Genomic DNA, 5,750 nt, shown 5'->3' on the forward strand with positions numbered 1-5,750 from the left:
ACAGTCTGGCCGTGCCAGGCAAGAGGCGCAGGCGACGCAGAAGACGGTTTCGAGGCGGTCGTCCAACTTTTGATGCCACATAGAGTTCTAGCCTCGGGTGGAACCCAGCTAGCTGTGGCTGCTAGCTTCAGAATGGCGTCGAGCACTGCGTCCAGCGTTTTGTCCGAGGTCTGCAAAGCCCTCCAGCCCGATTTGTTTGCCGAGTCCTACAACCAGCCAGTGGGAAGCCATAGCAGATTTCTGGCGTCTATGGAACTTCCCAAACTGCGTTGGAAGCCTTGATGGTAACGTTATCATAAAAAGCACCGAGGCACTCTCAATCAGTGATGATGTATCGTGTGTGAATTGTCTGTTATTAACAAATTAAAGATCAAAACAACTCTTTTGACACCAAATCTGTGCATTATTCTTCATATACTGGAAGTGTGACACGTAAATAAGTCATAGACTCACAGTAAACATGTGTACACAATAAATACTGAAGTGCACCAACCAAAAATACGACATAAAGTGATAAAAAGCTGGCAGTTTTTGCCAACTGGGTGACCATTTCGTGTGGCCTCTCGTTTCCGAACACACACGTCTCGGTAGTTCCTCCATTTTTTAAATTCAATCGCTGACCTTGCCATTTGACAAACTTTATGATGTCTTCACGAGACTTGCTCTTCGATGATACTCCCGTCGGCTTGGTCCATTTTTGCGTGTAGAAAAATATTGCTTTACAACGGCGGTGATTTCGCGCTGAACCGGAACAACACTTTGAGCGATCAATCACAGTTTATTTCCGCCTCGTCATATGCGTTAACGTGACGCTAGGGTTTGAAAAATCAATAGGACCACGTCAGGCTACGGTGCAGGGTCCTAAATCGGGTCTTCCTTGACGGCACAGGTCTGACGCGGAAGTATAACTCAGCCTTAAGTCTTTACATGCAAAATGGATGAAAACGTTGTCAGAATATGTCAACGTGTGTGATTATTTCTAAGCATTTTTGTTATTTATTTTACGTAACTTATTTTAACCTGTCAAAATTGGTGATAGTTTGGGACAATGTGGGTTTCCACCACTCCACCATAATCAGGGAATGGTTTGCAACCCACAACAGAATTGTAAAACTCCCCATTTCTGAATCCCATAGATGAATTTGTTTTCCACATGGAGATGACAAGTGTATGATCACCAGCCTCACACGAAGATGACTATTCTGGATGCCATGAATGAAGCATGCAGTGACATCACAGCAGATGGCTGCAGAGGCTGGATAAGGCATTCAAAAAGATTCTTTCCACGCTGCATAGCAAGAAAGGACATCCATTGTGACGTTGATGAAAATGTGTGGCCCAACAGGGAAGAATGTCAAGATGTGTAGAAAGAATAGGTGGAAAAATTCCGGCATGTAGCACTCAAAGTTTAGTTGTGTCGATTGTCTTATGTTCACATTTATAATTTTGCTTTTGTTTTTATTTCTTTGTTATACTCAGCGCTGTATTTTGCTTTCTGTATCACAGTGACATGGTCTGTCAAGAAATTGTAAAAACAGTAAAAGTGTAAACTGAATCTTGAAAGTCTCTTGCAATCAATCTCCCATACACAAAGGTGGAAATTGCAATTTTCATCAAAACTGACATACAGTACATCATCTTCAGCATCAGAGCCTTCCACCAGAGTAACTGTTCAATTGAGAGCATGACAAAGCAATTTGACTGTCTTGTTTGTACACATTGAAACAAAGGCCTGTCATTCTGACAGCACTGACATGTTCATTGACACAGAAATGTAATTTTGAGCGACAGAGTAAGTATTTTGCACAAAAAAACTGGCTTCTGCAGGTAATCCATGTTGTTTTGCTACTTGTGCGACATGCGAGAATTGAACAAGTAGTTTTGAGAATTTCAATTCTGATCTGAGAAATGTATCAAAGCAATTGAGAAAAACTGTAATAGACCATAAGACTTGCACTGACCTGATTGCACTGAAGTTGCAATCAGGTCAGTAGAACAATAAAATATATCTTGTGCCAACAATGAGCTATCTAACAAATTAGAGCAAAACAGATGATCAATTAAAAAGCAGAAAGGAGGAAGACATTCTGTTTAGAAGAAACATATCATTTAGATTGATCATTGTCGTTTTCAAGCTGATGAGTTTAAATTACTTTTTGTACAATTCTATTGACTGAAAAATACAGTTATTAAACAGAGCTTTGGTGTAGGTATATTACATTGTTAACCTTACCTAATGTAAGCTTGTGTGAACTATCCTGAGAAGACTACAAATAGTACACAAAAGCCATGATCATTTACATAAGCATCCAAATGACTTTAGGGGGGTTTCAAGTAAGGTTTAATGCTGCAACAGTGGATGCATACACACAAACGCGTCTTCTCGCCCACGACAGTCAGAAGCCTCCGCTCACTGTCATGCAAATTTGTTGGAAATTACAAAACCTTTGTCAGTAAAAGAGCAGTGATTTCATCTACTAAAAGCACTTTTTAATGCAGCCCAAATTAAATGTTTATTCTGAGGCCGTGTATTTCTGTCAAGCAAAACTATTAATAATGCAAAAATCAAATGCCACTGAAAGCTACAAGTATCAAACCAATCCATCTGTCTTAAAAAGCACGAGTTAACCTTCTGACCCATGACTGTGGTCATATGGAAGTTCATCATATAAGAAGAGGTTTCTTCGACTGGTGCAGAAATTTTGGCCTGGGGCCACAGAAAGGCAGCCAAAAAGATTTGTGCCTCAACAGATGGAAGATACACTTAATAACCTCGGCTTAATTAGAACATGCACATCATTTTGACAAGCTTAGCTTTGAGTTGGGTTTCATTCCTGTTTCTAATGGCTTTGGGCATTTGGGTAACGATGAAAACTGCACCATTGCAGTTCCACTGGAGATACTGTTGGCATAACCTCACAAAATGTTTGAATATAAGAGGCAAAAATGTTTTTAATCTTGGCTATTCTTGGTATCTACAAGGCTGACTGTGAGAGCACTGGATGAGTGAAAATGAGTGTCATCAGTGCACAGCCCGATTCCAGGTCTTAGGATGCGCAGTGTTACGAGGGCTCAGCTGCACCTCTGCTTACCTCTTATCTTTTCCATCTGTGTCTGGGACCGCCAAGTCACACAGGTCCTCTCTAGCTTTGCATCCTGACCGCATCACAAGAGTCCAACTGGAAATATAGATGCATTATATTACTTGAGAAGGCCGATTTTACTTGAAACGCACGATGATGCCGTGCAGGAGTAAAACGTGACCTAAAATGCACGTGCCCGCAGTGCCTGCCTCCACAGGATGTCGCTCGATAGGAAACAAGTCTTTGGAAATATTGATAGCTCATCAACAAGGCTCAAATACCAAGCCAGCTCAGCAGGATTTAAGGTGAGACTATGACAGGTTATCATTAAAGATTTTCAGCTTTGGCTGATAATACAAGGGAGGACAAGCTAAGAGTGAGAGGATTAAAGTACTGATATTCTGGGCTTTTGCCTCAAATGTTTGCTGGTTCATTAAAATTAAGAGTCTGATTTAAAAGTGAATTGTTCACCTGTCAAAGGCTCCGAACTCTCACTTAAGCTTGTTGGGAAAATTTTGTATATTTAAATGTTTCTCCACACAATGGTATAGTACAGGCGTTCTCAACCCAAACCATACTCAGAACAATCAGTGTTTAGGCATATTAATCTCTAATAGCACATAGCAATAGCACATTCCTGTTTCAACAAGCTTTTCTTTACCTTCATATGCCCCGTCTTTCCAATGTATTGTATCCTCTGGTTGTCTTACATCTCTGACCGTTATTGCGTGTAATTTTTATTGCTATTTTTGTGTAGATCACAAATCCTACTCAATGACAACCAACGAACTTATTTTTTTCATTTAAAAACAAATCTTAATTCTATAATTTATTTACACTTCCCCCTTACTAAAGTTGTTTTTTACAATGGGAAAGGTAACAACAGTGGCGGTCAGATACCATTTTAGTTTTTTTCAGGTCATTCATTGTCAGACAGAAGCAGCACGGCAAAACGCCACGCTAAAAAATAAGTGAAAATATCAAAATGGCTTACCTGGATCAGGATGGTTGATCTTTAGGACCATGGCCCTCAAAAATGTTTACTGCATATTTGCTGGCATTAAACTGGTATTTTGGATGTCCGCACAAGTTGATCCATTGTTCACATTTTTTACCTCTGAGTTTTTGGCATCGGGAAACGTATGAAGAAAACATCCTTCATATGTCGTAATGTCTAGAGTTGTTTCTACAAGTTCCATAGCAGCAGTGTTTACGCGACATGTTCTTTTTTGAAAGATTACCGGCAGAAAACAAGCAGTACTAAGTTGGGTTGTAAGCGAGGGTGCGTCTATGTTGATCCCCTTCCAGTTTACGATGGTGACGTTACGCAGCGTTGCGGTCTAAAAATAGAATTCGCGTGGTACGCTATTCCACGTGAAAATGATGTGGTATCAAAGGGGCACTGCAGTTTTACAAGGCGACAGCGAATGACAAAAACCTCCTTAGCCCGGAAAACAACATACCTGCCTACTCGAAGCAATGGTGGCCCCGTATTTTTTTCTTTTCCTTCAAAAGACACAAAAATGCAAACATTAAATATTCCGCAACACAATCGTTGCTTCTTGGTGTCGCAGCGTCACTATGTAAACTGCCCCGTAATGTAAACACTTCCCCACTGACATTCCCACACGTCAACAGCCATTAAAGCAAAGAGGTTAAATTTAAACATTTGAATTTGAACTTTAAATTTTCAAATTTCTTCCCAGACCTGTATCAGAGGGTCCTTTCCAGAGCAGTGTGGTGAGACCTGGTGTTGCAGGATAGAACAAGACATGATGTCCCAGGAGTGCTCAATTGGATGCAGGTCTAGGGCATTGGCATGCTTGTTCATAATATCAATATCTTCATCATACAGGAACTACTGATACACTTCAGTCAGATGTGGCCAATCATTGTCATTCATCAGACAAAGCAAACTTTCTTGTAACAATGCACAGTAACATGTCATCATGGTTGAAACTCACTAGTTGAGCAACTTTTGCAGCGTGTAGACAGTCTCAAGGTGAAAAAAGCGCAATTGCTAACAAAATCAGCCATAAAGGAAAAATACGGTGGTCGAAGCCACAACCTGCAAAACCATTCCTTGTACGAATTGTCTTGCTAATCGCCCTTCATTTCCACCTGTTGTTTGTTCTCTTTGCACAACAGCAGGTGGAATTGATTGGCAATCAATCCTGCTTCCTACTTGGACACATGGATGTCCCAGAAGTGTGATGGACTTGAAATTACATTTAGTCATTTAAGCATTCCTGTTATTACGTGACCAGTATTTTTTTTTTTACCCTTTTGAACTATGTAGCCCTTAAATTTTGCACCTGGGACAACAACTACCTCGCTCTACCTTCACTTCACACCACAGGCTACACACAAGCCCACCTACGAAACACAATTAAAATTCTGTCACCTGCATGTGGAGTGTGATTTAACAGCAAGTGTTTGTTTTTTATTTAAATTATTCTCATTGTATTCGTATCTAAGCTCTTGGTGCAATTGATGGGTTCACTTTTTTGTGTTGCGCTCACTTGATTACTAATTACTTGCTTGCAGGCTTTGTGCTGAACGTGACCAACCATAAGTATAGCAGAGTGGTGATTTTTTTTTGGGCCGTTTACATGGTTGGGCTACAACACTGGGCTACGACTCTGCAACACGAAGACGCAATGACTT

The 5,750-nt window shown here is 40.6% G+C and overlaps 1 long non-coding RNA gene across 1 annotated transcript; it reads right to left on the minus strand.

Moving 5' to 3' along the window:
• Positions 1-4,790: 4,790 nt before the first annotated feature.
• Positions 4,791-5,273, minus strand: LOC130914846 (uncharacterized). The gene is made up of 2 exons (XR_009063005.1): positions 5,048-5,273; positions 4,791-4,889 (listed from the first exon to the last, which is right to left on the minus strand). It is a non-coding gene; the product is annotated as an uncharacterized LOC130914846 (long non-coding RNA).
• Between the last annotated feature and the right edge of the window lie 477 nt (positions 5,274-5,750).

The sequence above is a fragment of the Corythoichthys intestinalis genome, chromosome 4, assembly GCF_030265065.1.
Source record: "Corythoichthys intestinalis isolate RoL2023-P3 chromosome 4, ASM3026506v1, whole genome shotgun sequence".
Lineage (NCBI taxonomy): Eukaryota > Metazoa > Chordata > Actinopteri > Syngnathiformes > Syngnathidae > Corythoichthys > Corythoichthys intestinalis.